General features: G+C 38.8%; 1 protein-coding gene and 1 pseudogene across 1 annotated transcript in view; one reads left to right on the top strand and one right to left on the bottom strand.

Annotated features, from left to right (window-relative positions):
• Positions 1-12663, bottom strand: part of TAOK1 (TAO kinase 1) — a 169195-nt gene that overhangs the window by 106486 nt on the left and 50046 nt on the right. The gene's annotated exons all lie outside the window — the stretch shown is intronic.
• On the top strand, positions 2639-2739 carry LOC129470793 (uncharacterized; annotated as a pseudogene).

The following is a 12663-nucleotide window of genomic DNA, read 5'->3' on the forward strand; positions in this document are numbered from 1 at the left end:
CAGTAAAAGACACCAAAAATAATAAAAAAACAGATAAACTTGGTATGAAAGCAGGAAGTACATCTGTAAGAAATAAAAAAAAAAAAAAAAAAAAAAAAAAAAAAGACCGGGTGCGGTGGCTTATGCCTTTAATCCCAGCACTTTGGCCGAGGCAGGTGGATCACCTGAAGTCAGGAGTTCGAAACCAGCCTGGCCAACATGGGAAACCCTGTCTCTACTAAAAATACAAAAATTAGCCGGGCGTGGTAGTAAGCACCTGTAATCCCAGCTACTCGGGAAGCTGAGGCAGGAGAATTGCTTAAAACCAGGAGGCAGAGGATGCCCTGAGCCAAGATCGTGTCCTTGCACTGCAGCCTGGGTGACATAGCAACACTCTGTCTCAAAAAAAAAAAAAAAGGCCGGGTGTAGCTCACACCTGTAATCCCATCACTTTGGGAGGCCAAGGTTGGCGGATCACTTGAGGTCAGGAGCTTGAGACCAGCCTGCCAGCCTGACCAACATGGCAAAACCCTGTCTCTACTAAAAATACAAAAAGTAGCCAGGTGTGGTAGTGCATGCCTGTAGTCCCAGCTACTCGGGAGGCTGAGGTGGGAGAATTGCTTGAATCCGGGAGGTGAAGGCTGCAGTGAGCAGACTGTGCCATTGCCCTCCAGCCTGGGTGACATAGCGAGACCCTGTCTCAAATAGTAAGATACACTTTTAAAAAGTTTGAAACTTACATAAGAGTTAATATCCTTAACAATGTGGAGTTTTGAAAAACAGAGAAGAAATGGACAACATCCTAATACCCCTAATGTAGTTACTAAAAACGGGGGAAGCCAGACACGGTGGTAGGTGCCTATAGTCCCAGCTACCCAGGAGGCTCAGGCAGGAGAATCACTTTGGGCCCAGGAGTGTGAGGTTGTAGTGCACTCTGATCATGCCTGCGAATAGTCACTGCACTCCAGCCTGGGCAACAAAGTGAGACCTCTTCCCTTAAAAAAAAAAAAAAAAAAAAAAAAAGAGGCCAGGCACAGTGGCTGACTCCTGTAATCCCAGCACTTTGGGAAGCTAAGGCAGGTGGATCATCCATAGTCAGGAGTTTGAGACTAGCCTGGCCAACATGGTGAAACTTTGCCTCTACTAAAAATACTAAAAATTATACAGACATAGTGGTGCACGCCTGTAATCCCAGCTACTCAGGAGGCTGAAGCAGAAGAATTGCTTGAACCTGCGAGGTGGAGGTTGCAGTGAGCTGAGATTGTGCCACTATACTCCAGCCTAGGCAACAAGAGCACAACTCCGTCTCAAAAAGAAAAAAAAGTACAGTAAAAATACAATTACTATAATCTTATAGGAGCATGGTTGTATGTGTGGTCCACTGTTGACTGAAAACATCGTTACATGGTGCATGACTGCATTTGGAAAGTGAATGACATACTTCTAAGTAACTCATGAGTCAATAATGGAGTTTTGAGGAAAATTAGAAAAAGATTATGAACTGAATAAAAACTAAAATACAGGCTGGGTGCGGTGGCTCACGCCTGTAATCCCAGCACTTTGGGAGGCCAAGGCAGGTGGATCACGAGGTCAGGAGATCGAGACCATCCTGGCTAACACGGTGAAACCCTGTCTACTAAAAACACAAAAAATTAGCTGGGCGTGGTAGTGCACACCTGTAGTCCCAGCTACTCGGTAGGCTGAGGGAGGAGAATGGTGTGAAAGAAAGAAAAAAGCAAGTTAAGCTAAAAGTAAATATAAGGAAGGAAATACTAAAGAACAGAATAGAAATCAGTGAAATAGAAAACAAAAGGCCAATAGAGAAAAAAATCAAGTCAAAAATTGGTTATTTGGGAGGAAGCAAGGAAGTTAGTAAGACAGAAAGGCCTCTAGCCAAACTAGCAAAGGAAAACAAGCAGACATAAATTACCAATAATGCAAACAAAAGAGAGTATATCACTACAGACCCTATAAACATTAAAAAGATGAGGAAATACAATGAACAGCTGTAAGCTCATAAATCTGACAACACAGATGAAATGGACAAATTATTTTGACAGATATAAACTCCCAAAAAGTCACTCAAGAAAGTAACCCGATTAGTCATATGTATATGAAAGAAAACTCCAGGCCTAGACAGTTTCATTATCAAATTCCATTAAACATTAAAGAAAAAAATAATACCAATTCTACATAAATTCTTCAAGCTTAGAAGAGAGAACATTTCCCAATTCATTTTAGGAAGCCATCATGACACTGATGACTTCAGAACACTGACAATAACTGAAGATTTCTGACCAATATAAAAGCAAAAGTCATCAACATAAAAGCAAAAAATCATCAACAAAATTAGCAGATTAAATTCAGCAATATATAAAAATGACACCGCAGCACAATCAAGCAGGATTTATCTAGAAACGCAAGGCTGGTTCAGCATTAGAAAAATCATTGTCATACTCCATTCTAGACATACTAAAGAATATAAACAGAGGCAGAAAATCAAATTGATAACATCCATTCATGATAAAACACTCAAACTAGGAATATAAAGGAACATCCTTAACCTATTAAAGGTATCTACAAAAAATCTGCTGCTAACATCATACTTAATGCTTGAAGACTGAAAGCTTTCCTCTAAAGATTAGAAATAACACAAAGGGTGCTTGCTTGGGCAGCACATATGCTAAAATTGGAATAAGAAGATTAGCATGGCCCCTGCACAAGGATGACATGCAAATTTGTAAAGTGTTCCATATTTGTACATTTTAAAATAACTTAAAGAGTATAATTGGATTGTTTGCAACTCAAAGGATAAGTACTTGGGGGGATGGATACCCCATTCTTCATATGTGCTTATTTCACATTGCATGCTTGTTTCAAAACATCTCATGTACCCCATAAATATATAAACCTACTACGTACCCACAAAAATTAAAAGTAAAAAATAAATTTAAAAAGAAGGCAATGATATCCACTCTAATCACTCCTAATCAATGCTGTACTAGAAGTTCTAGTCAGTGCTATATGGCAAGAAAAAGAACTAAAAGGCATATATAACAGAAAGAAAGAAAACTGTCTCTACTTACTGACAATATTATTGTGTACAGAGAAAATCCCAAAAATGTACAAAATAGCAATGGGAAAAAAACTGAGTAAACGTAAGTCTAATAATATATGGGTAGAATTTATACAGCAAAAACAATACAAATCTGGTGAAAGAAATCAAAGTCAACCTAATTAAATGGAGACATGTACTGTATTCATGGACTGAATGACTCAATATTGTTATGAGGTAATTCTCTTCTAACTGATCCAAAAATTCAATGATTCAGATTCAACACAATCTCAAAAGTCCAACAGGATTTTCTGTAGATATCAACAAACTGATTCTAGCCTGTATATGAAAAAGCAAAAGCTCCAAAGAAGCCAAAATAGCTTTTTAAAAAGAATAAAGGTGAAGAATTCACATTACCTGAAGATCCAATAACACCTATGTATATTGTTTGGATTGTTAGAAGACAGGAAAAAGTAAAAAATAAAATATATAAATACACGAGAACCCCCAAAAGACAATCCCGAAATACATCATTACACTGTTAGACTAGAGTTAACAGCATCCAGTGCATAACTGCTTCTTTTCTATACATACTAAAGTTCCTGAAAGTACTTTATTATTAAAAATTAGCACCATCCTGGTTGCCCTGCACCTATTCAGAATATTGCTATAACAGCTGTCAATGTAAACTAACAAAGAAAGGTCTTGTTCGTTTTTAATAGCTGTCATGAAAAAACTACAGGAAAGAAACAGCAGCAAGGAGCTTTCACAGCAATCCTAGACTCCATAATTCTTCTAGTCTGCTAAATACACATACATAAATACCCAAACAAAATGTAGAATTAATATAAGTGTATAAACTATAGATCAGGCTTTTTTTTTTTTTTTTTTTCCTGAGACAGTCTCACACTGTCACCCAGGCTGGAGTGCAGGGGCGCCATCTTGGCTCACTGCAACCTCCGTCTCCCGAGCTCAAGCAATTCTCCTGCCTCAGCCTCCCACGTAGCCGGGATTGCCAGGTGTGTGCCACCATGCCCAGCTGATTTTTGTATTTTTAGTAGACACGGGGTTTCACCATGTTGGCCAGGCTGGTCTCGAACTCCTGACCTCAGGTAATCTGCCCGCTTCAGCCTCCCAAAGTACTGGGCTCACGGTGTGAGCCACCATGCCCAGACTAGATCAGGTTTTAAAAATATAAATATTTGTAACAAGATTTTTAAAGGTACTATGAAACAGCATATATGATTTTCATTTAAAAAGTCTATTAGATTACATTTTTAAAATTATCTAATCTGTTCTTAGAGGAAAATATCATTAAAGCAATTTACCATATCCTTCCTAATAAAGTGAACAATAAAAAGAAACTAACAATCACATCAACAGCCAATGAGATCTAATTTATTCCTGGTTCCACAAAAGTAGACCAGAGAAGCCTAGCACTTTTTAGGCTATTTACACTTGCAAATGTGAAAGGCATACATAATTTTTGTGGGTGGTGTCACTTTATCCAATCATAAACCCAAACATCTCCAAGAAAGCTGATAAAACAAGAATAAAATCCAATATAATTTATTTTAAAATCTCAGACCAAAGTAGGATTTTCAGAATTTAAGTAACTGTTCCAAATTTGCAAAACATAGTCAAATAATTGACAATAACATCATTTAAGAGCAACAAAAAGAAGATGGGGGAAGGTACTGACAATTACAGCACATTCAGTATTACTTGAGGAATGCTCCTTGAATCAACAATGATAATGTCATAGCATTCCATCTTTTAAGAACCTTCAGATTTTCACAAAAAGGACATTGTTGGTCCTAAGCAATTGATTTAACATTATAAAGCTCTTTTCCATACATCTGTTAGTCAAAGTGTTCAGGCTTAGAAAACAGCCGATTTAGTAAAATGTGCAGTCCCTTTAGAGAAAGAAAATTGCTTCTTTACACTGAATTGGTAGAGATTATACTATCTACTATACCCTCCCTCGATAGATACACACAAACACACACACATATGTAATTATAACAATAAGTGAAATGATAAACACAACTGAGAAATACCAGCAAGAAATTTGACATTATAGGACGAATCAGGCTTACCTACATATTTGTATTTTTAGTAGGGACGGGGTTTCACCATGTTGGCCAGGCTGGTCTCAAACTCCTGGGCTCAAGTGATCCACCCACCTCAGCCTCCCTAAGTGCTTTGATTACAGGTGTGAGCCACCACGCCAGTCCTGTTGTGAGCATTTTTATTGCTAAGTAGTATCCTATTGTATGGATATACCACTAGATTTTTGTAGGAAACTTATACATCACAATTACCTACTCCTAGTAAACTAGAAAGATGAAGAAACTTTCTTAACCATACTATCCTATTTAATGGTGAAATACATTTACATTACAGTCAAGAAGAAACCTTTATTATTCAACATTGTTCAGAGATCCTGGTGCTGTTAACATATGCCACAATACATAAAGCATTCTACAAAAAACAATAACAAAAATAGGTTCCATAAATAGGCAATTCAAAGAATAAGGTTACAAATGGCCACTAAACTTACAAAAATATGCTAGCAGAACTGTGATAAATGAAATAGAAAATATTAAAAAAAAAAAAAAACAGAAAAAAAAAACCATAAAAAGAGAAAAAATGGCTGGGCGCAGTGGCTCAGTAAGTGGTGAGGTCTATAATCCGAGCACTTTGGGAGGCCTAGGTGGGAAAACAACTTGAGCCTAGGAGTTCAAGACCAGCCTAAGCAAACTAGGGAGACCCCATCTCTACAAAAAATTAGCTCGGTGTGGTGGCATGTGCCTGTTGTCCCAGCTACTTGGGAGGAGGTTGAGGTGGGAGGATTGCTTGAGCCAGGGAGGTTGAGGCTGTAGTGAACCATGATTGTACCACTGCATTCCAACCTGGATGACTCTGTCTCAAAAAAAAAAAAAAAAAAAAAAAGACAGAAAAATCAACAAAGCCAACTTTCAAGAAGTTGGTTCTTGAAACAAAACAGACAAACCTATTAACCAGACAGAAAACATCAAAAAGATAGAAGACTCAAATTATTAAAATTAGTAATGAAAGCAGAGATTTTTTTTTTTGAGACGTTGTCTTGCTCTGTTACCAGGCTGGAGTGCAGTGGCGGCGACCCTGGCTCACTGCAACCTCTGCCTCCCAGGTTCAAGCGATTCTCCTGCCTCAGCCTCCTGAGTAGCTGGGACTACAGGCGCGCACCACCACGCCCAGCTAGTATTTGTATTTTTAGTAGAGACGGGGTTTCACCATGTTGGCCAGGATGGTCTCGATTCTTGACCTCGTGATCCGCCTGCCTTAGCCTCCCAAAGTGCTGGGATTACAGGTGTGAGCCACCGTGTCTGGCCAAAGCAGAGATGTTACTACCAAACTTACAGAAATAAAAAGGATATGAGAATAATATGAACAACCAACAAATTAGGTAATCTAGATGAAATGGTCAAATTCCTAAAATCACACAAACTATCAAAACTAACTCAAGAAAACAGAACATTTGACCTAGATCTAATTTCAACAAGTAAAGACATTGATAAAGCAGTAATCAGAAAACTATCAGAGGAAACAGCCTGGAATGAGATGGCTTCATTCATGACTTCTATAATTTTTTTTAAAGAAGGGGGTCTCGCTATATTGCCCAGAGTGGACTCGAACTCATGGGCTCAAGTGATCCTCTAGTCTCAGTCTCCCAAGTCTGGGACTACAGACATGCACCACCAAGCCAGACTTCTACCAAATATTTAAATAAGAATTAACTCATTTTATGGGCCAGTAGTGCCTTGATACCAAAGCCAGACAAAGATATCACAAGAAGAAAAAATTACAGACCAATACCCCTTATGAATATAGACTCAAAAATCCTCAACAAAAATACCTGAATCCAGCAGCATGTTAAAAGGATTATACACTATGATAAAGTGGCACTTATTCTAGGAATGCAAGGGTGATTCAACATATGAAATCAGTGTAATATATCACTTTATCAAAATGAAGGGAAAAAAACGCACAATCATCTCGATAAATGTGGAAAACGCATTTGATAAAATGCAACACACTTTCATAATAAAAACACTCAACTGGCTGGGCCAGTGGCTCATGCTTGTAATCCCAGCACTGTAGAAGCCCAAGGTGGCCAGATCACCTGAGGTCAGGAGTTCGAGACCAGCCTGACCGACATGGTGAAACCTCATCTCTACTAAAAATTCCAAAATTAGCAGGGTGAGGTGGCACATGCCTGTAATCCCAGCTACTCAGGAGGCTGAGGCAGGAGAACTGCTTGAACCCAGGAGGCAGAGGCTGCAGTAAGCTGAGATCACGGGACTGCACTCCAGCCCGGGCAAAGAGCAGACTCTGTCTCAAAAGAAAAAAAAGAAAAGTAATTGATATAACCATTAAGAATTATTTACAGTATATGATAAGTATCTAAATACTGACTGATAAGACAAGAGCCCCTCCTTCCAGCCGTTTCCTTTTAATAAGCTCATATGGTACCTCTACTTTTCCATGCTTTCATTGTTTAATACTGTAGCCACTTTTGGGGGGTTGTGGAGCAGACTACAACACAGAGTTACAATACGACGCAAAATTCTTGTAATGTCTCTCTCACAAGCACTTACATTCCTTCAAGTTTGAAAGAGTATTGACCCAAAATGTTAACAGTTTTTCTATGTGAGTGCTAGGACTTATATAAGACTTATTTTCATCATTTTCCTTATCAGAATTTTCTAGTTTATTTTGCTTAAAATTAACATTGCTCGTGTGAATTTTAAAAATGCAAGTTAAAAAAATAGAGTTGTGACTATTCTCAAATGTCAGAAAGGTAAATGCAAGACAGGGGTGAAGCAGGAATTTTTTAAGTTTAATATCATAGCTCAAAATCTGTAAGTGTTACAACTTTGCAAAGTAGAAAGATTTTTGTTCATTTTTAAAAATTTCACGCATACACTGGAAGACATTCTCCTAAAAGATTACCTTTAGGGTGAGGATGAGGAGTGGAAGTAGGACTGTCAAATTAGATACCTATAACTCCCCACTATTATATTATAGACTATCTTAAAAAAAAATTTTTTTTTTTTTTCTTAAGAGACAGAGTCTTTCTCACTACGTTGCCCTGGCTGGATTCAAACTCTTGGGGCTCAAGACATTCTCCTGCCTCAGCCTCTTAAGTAGCTGGGACTACAGATTGGTAGTCCTCGCCCTGTAATTATGGACTATTTAGATATCTATAACTCCACACTAAAAAATCTAACAAGAATTATTTTCTGTCAAAACAGAAATTCTGTAAAACAACTAGCTTGGACTCTTCAAAACGTCATTAAAGACAAAAAATACACAAGTAACTGTTCTGGAGACTAAAGAGACAAGACAACAATATGCAATGTATGGCCTTTGACTGAATCCCAGATTGGGTAAAAAAATTCCAGCTTTAAAAAGCATTATCGGCTGGGCACGGTGGCTCATGCCTGCAATCCCAGAACTTTGGGAGGCCGAGGCGGGCAGATCACAAGGTCAGGAGTTCAAGACCAGCCTGACCACATGGTGAAATCCTATCTCTACTAAAAATACAAAAAAATTAGCCAGGCATGGTGGCACGCACCTGTAATCCCAGCTACTCAGGAGGCTGGGGCAGGAGAATTGCTTGAAGCTGGGAGGCGGAGGTTGCAGTGAGCCAAGATCACCCCACTGTACTCCAGCCTGGGCAACAGAGGAGTGAGACTCAGTCTCAAAAAAAAAAAAAAAAAAAAAAGAAAGAAATTATCATGACAAATTGAGGAAATCTAACAGACTGTATATTTGATAAGAATACTATATCACTGCTAAATTTCCTATCACAATTATATTGTGCTTAGCAGGAAAATGTGCTTGAGCAATACATACTGAAGTATTTAGGGTCATGATTCTGCAACTAATTCAAATGGTTCAGGGAAAAAAAATGTGTCTATGTAACAGCAATATATGTTACAGAGCAATAAGTTAATGAATTGGTAAGCTTTCATGAAGGTATAATGGCTATTCATTTTACTAAACTTGCAACTTTTCAATAAGTTTTACATTTTTCAAAATAAAAAGTTGGAAAGTCCTAAACAGTAGACTAAATAATTACTAAAGTCCAACAACAGTAAACTAAATAATTAATTACTAAAACTCGCTCAAGAGGTGGGACTGTTGTCTCCTGTTAGATAGTAATTAGAAAGAGTAACAAACTGTTACTTCTAATCATGTTTTAGAATCTGATAGCTTTATTTGTTTGTCTGTTTTGAGACAAGATCTCCTCACTCTGTTATGCGGGCTGAAATGCAGTGCCACGATCTCACTGCAGCCTCGACCTCCTGAGCTCTGGGCTCAAGGGATCTTCCCATCTCAGCTCCCAAGTAGCTGGGACTACAGGCATGTGCCACCACGCCCAACTGATTTTTGTATTTTTGACAACAGGTTTTGCCATGTTACCCACGCTATTCTCGAACTTTTGAGCTCATGTGATCCGCCCGCCTCAGCCTCCCAAAGTGCTGGGATTACAGGCATGAGCCACTGCATCCAGCCAGAACCAGATAGCTTTATAGGTATTTGCAAACTTCAACACAGAAAAGTAGGAAACTTTTAAATTTGTTTTGATGCTCACATAATTCTAATAGTAAACAGAACAGAAAAAGAAAAATCCACAAACTAATTTTACTCTAAATTCATATAAAAATGGTATTTTCAATAGAATATTCAAATAGTAATATTGGAACATTCGAAAAATAAAAATAATAAAAATAAATTTAAAAAATGTAATATTGGAACAATGTTTAAATTTGGGCTTACATATATGAATGTTTTGTAACAGTCTTCTCCATACCATCCTCTTATACCTATGGAAGAAAGACACTGCTGATCCACCACACCATTTTCCCCATAGAATATAAAGGCAGTTACAGCGGGGCACGCTGGCTCACGCCTGTAATCCCAGCACTTTGGGAGGCTAAGGCGGGTGAATCAGAAGGTCAGGAAGCCGAGACCAGCCTGGCCAACATGGTGAAACTCCATCTCTAATAAAAATACAAAAAATTAGCTGGGCGTAGCGTTGGGCACCTGTAATCCCAGCTACACGGGAGGCTGAGGCAGGAGAATTGCTTGAACCTGGGAGGCAGAGGTTGCAGTGAGCTGAGATTGTACCACTGCACTACAGCCCGGGTGACAGACTGAGACTCCGTCTCAAAAAAAAAAAAAAGAAGAATATAAAGGCAGTTCCAAAGGCATAAGTACTCCTTCATTTTATCAGAATTGAAATAGAATGCAAAACTTATTTCCCACTTCCAGGTTTTCTACTTCAAAAAGCCAAGTTACATTATTATATCTTATACATTATATGCCAAAATTAATCAGACATGGATTAATGAGTTTAATCAGAAATAAGTTCTAATAATAGGTTAATAATAGGTTATATATACTCTATAAAACCAATTTTAAGAAATACATAGGCCGGCGCGGTGGCTCAGGCCTGTAATCCCAACACTTTGAGAGGCTGAGGCAGGCAGATCACTTGAGGTCAGGAGTTCAAGACCAGCCTGGCCAACATGATGAAACCCCATCTCTACTAAAAATGCCAAAATTAGGCCAGGCACAGTGGCTCAAACCTGTAATCTCAGTGCTTTTGGAGGCCAAGGCGGGCGGATCACAATGCCAGGAGCTCGAGACCAGCCTGGCCAACATGGTGTAACCCTGTCTCTACTAAAAATACAAAAATTAGCCGGGCGTGGTGGCAGGCGCCTGTAGTCCCAGCTAGTTGGGAGGTTGAGGCAGGAGAATTGCTTGAACCTGGGAGGTGGAGGTTGCAGTGAGCTGAGATCTCGCCACTGTACTCCAGTCTGGGTGACTCACCACTGTACTCCAGCCTGGGCGAGAGAGGGAGACTCTGTTAAGTAAGTAAGTAAGTAGACAGACAGACGACCGACAGACAGATGACTGACAGACAGACGACAGACAGACAGACAGACAGACAGATCCACAGATAGATAGATAGATAGATAGATAGATAGATAGATAGATAGATAGACAGACAGACAGACAGACAGACAGAGCAAGCAAGCCAGCCAACCAGCCAGCCAGGTGTGGTGGTGCATGCCTGTAATCCCAGCTACTCGGGAGGGTGAGGCAGGAGAATGGCTTGAACCTGAGAGGCAAAGGATGCAGAGAGCCGAGATTGTGCCATTGCATTGCAGCCTGGCAATAGAGCAAGACTCCATCTCAAAAAAAAAAAAAAAAAAAAAGGAAATACATAAAACTCCTACACCAAGTACATTACATTTCATTTGATCCTCTTAAAGGCACTTTTAAGTACTACTTAAGTAAAGATGTCAGGAGGAATAAGTAAGATTTTACACATAATATACCTAGCAAGGTACCTGACATACAGGAAACAATATCATCTACTTTTATTATCCCCAATTTATAGATGTGAAACTCAAAATTCAGAGACATTAAGCAATCTGTTAAGATTACACTGCCTAATAAGTGGTGGAACGGAAATCTGAACCCAAGGGGTTTCATCCTAGAAAATCTCTTCTTAACTACTATACTATATACTGCCTATACAGTAAAAATGCAGAGAAGCAATAATAAAGGAAATATGCCAAAACACTGATGATCTCCAGGTAGTAAAATCAGGAATGGTTTTAATCTTCCTTATGTTCTAGTTATACATGAAGTACTTTTAAAACTATTTTTTCCAGAGAATTAAAAACTATCAGTAACACAAATACCAGTATTACAAATACCTACAAGTTATAAAATCTACATCAAAAGCTTGGTCTTATTAGTTCCGTAGCAGTACTTTCAAGAATGACAACATATTTTCTGATAAATCAAACTACTGAACTCAGCTCAGTAATCAAAATCTAATAACCAGCTGGGGGCAGTGGCTAATGCCTGTAATCCCAGCACTGTGGGAAGCCGAGGAAGGAGGATCACTTGAGGCCAGGAGTTTGAGACCAGCTTGGCCAACAATGTGCAACTCTGTCTCTATGAAAAAATACCAAAAAAAAAAAAAAAAAAAAAATTAGCTGGCCATGGTGGCAGCTACTCCAGTGGCTGAGAAATGAAAATCACTTGAACCTGGGAGGGGGAGGTTACAGTGAGCCAAGATCAAGATCATGCCACTGCACTCCAGCCTGGTGACAGAGGCACTCTCTCAAAAAGAAAAAAAAAAGAAGAAAAAAAAAGAAAAACAAATCTTAGTCACACCACTTCTGATTTTCAAGAAAATTTAAAGGTAATAATTAAAATACCCAAGATACTCACATGTATAAAATATTATAATATGGTAACTTAGCAGTGCAACATAAAATGAATATGATGGGAGAAATCAAGAAAAAAATATTTTCCTTCTGTTATAACTGTTCTCATTGTACATGTACAACAACTTGGTTAACTATAGTTTAGGTAAGGCAAGAATTATCACCAAAAGGGGTCGGGAGTGGTGGCTCATGCCTGTAATCCCAGCACTTTGGGAGGCCAAGGCAGGTGGATCACTTGAGGTCAGGTGGTTGAAACAAGCCTGGCCAACATGGCGAAACCCTATCTCTACTAAAAATACAAAAATTAGTCAGACGTGGTGGTGTACA

The sequence above is a fragment of the Symphalangus syndactylus genome, chromosome 20 (assembly GCF_028878055.3).
Source record: "Symphalangus syndactylus isolate Jambi chromosome 20, NHGRI_mSymSyn1-v2.1_pri, whole genome shotgun sequence".
Classification (NCBI taxonomy): domain Eukaryota; kingdom Metazoa; phylum Chordata; class Mammalia; order Primates; family Hylobatidae; genus Symphalangus; species Symphalangus syndactylus.